The sequence below is a fragment of the Octodon degus genome, unplaced genomic scaffold (genome assembly GCF_000260255.1).
Source record: "Octodon degus isolate 3935 unplaced genomic scaffold, OctDeg1.0 scaffold00429, whole genome shotgun sequence".
Lineage (NCBI taxonomy): Eukaryota > Metazoa > Chordata > Mammalia > Rodentia > Octodontidae > Octodon > Octodon degus.
The window spans coordinates 230,705-232,530 of NW_004525005.1; positions in this window are offsets into that span (position 1 = coordinate 230,705).

Consider the following 1,826-nt stretch of genomic DNA (forward strand, 5'->3'; position numbering starts at 1 on the left):
AAAATTATGTCATTAATATTTTTCTTTAATACATATTTTTTCAAAATCACCATCAAATTTGTAGCTTGCTTTTGCACGCACCCTCCAAATTTATTTCTATCCTGTGATGTAAGATGAATCCTAGAACTAACTTCTACCAGAATGAATAATTCTATTGATACTTAACTAGTAGTCAGGAATTAATGACGCAGTTCTTTCCATATGTGATTCCAATTTCTTAAGCGTGATGAGTGGCGGCGGGGCACTGTTCTGGTCCAATTTGCCTGAGCGAGCAGTTTCCTGCTTCCCTGCACTGGTCTCCTTAAAGCCTCATCAAAGGCTTATGCACACTTAGGAAGTGCACACAGACATTGACATTATAGTACTAATAGTATGTAGCATATTGATAGGTCAGATTCAAAGTTTCCCAGGCACCCTGACCTCCAACTCTCTGCCCCTTGGATTCCCAGGCACCCTGACCCCAACTCTCTGCCCCTTGGATTCCCAGGCACCCTGACCCCAAACTCCCTCCTGCTTGGACCCACACAGAGCCAAAACCAAAACCCAGAACAGGTTCACCTGGCTTTGACCTGGACAAGCAATAGCGAAACTCTCCTTTGTTAACATGAAAAGTCCCCCACAGACCAGGTGGCCTGCCGAGATTAGCGCTCCTTCAGCTGTTCCAGCCAGTGATCGCTCTCCCTACAAGATCCTACGGAGCCTCCTGTCCCCCCTTGCTCACCATTGGAGAGCCACTCTGCTTGATGCTCCCAGTAAGTCTACTCGCGTCCCAATGCCTGGCCCGGTCGCTCGCGTGGGTGCATGTCTAACACGTATTGTATACTATCACTGTTACACCACGCAATTGCTATAGAAAGCAATTGTTAGTTATGCTATATAACATTACTGAATTCACCTAGGAAGCGGCGCAATTTCAGGCAATGGAGTTTGCATATATTAAAAATGATGTCATTTGCATACTACTTTTAAATTTTATACACGTCCAACTTGAGATGTTTCTCTCAGAGAAGCAATGGGGTAACATATTCTGCCGTAAAGAAGCTAGGAGTTACATTAATGAGCTGCCTGCCGCTAGCAGAAAGTGGAACAACAGCTAATTTGTTGTTGTTCCTTACATCACGTTAACTGGGCCCCTCTGGGATCTAACTGAAACTCTGCCTCTGTTAATAGACCCCGCTCACCTGTGATGTCTCCACCCTGGAGCCGCCAAGCACGGAAGTGACCGAGTCTTTGTGCACCCATTCCACTTTCACCAATGGACTATACACTGGAACTGGTGAGGAGAGATCTCTGACTGTGAACGGATCCCCCCTGAAGAGAGTCACGGGAAGTCAGGCCCGCAGAGCTGAGCACGCAGATTACAGCCACAGCTCTCCTACTGGTTTACTTTCCTTTTGTGCTGGGAGTGACCCAGGCTTTCCCACACCCAGCCTCTTTGGGGCAGGACCTCTCTAGCTGCCCAAGACAGGCGCCAGCTTCCCATGCCCCTGCCTCTCCTGCCTCCCTGGCTGCTGAGGTGGCTGCCCCATGCTGCCACCCCAGGCTCTCCTGTTCTTTTCAACAGAAATCCCAGGAATCAGAGAAAAACAGTGTTAGGTAAAACCAATTCTGAGTGGTTCTCTATGATGAGCTCTAGAGGTGGAAGAAGGTCATATTCTCCTGCCATCTCCTTTCTAGGTGAGGATTTGAAATTTAGAGCTTCTTCAGGAAAATTATGTATCTCCTGTCTACCAACTGGCCTTGGGGGACGGGACATCAGACCTCCTGATGTCAGAAGATGGGCAGGGGAGTGCCCTGCTCCTGGCCCTGGGAGCAGCCCTGCCTGT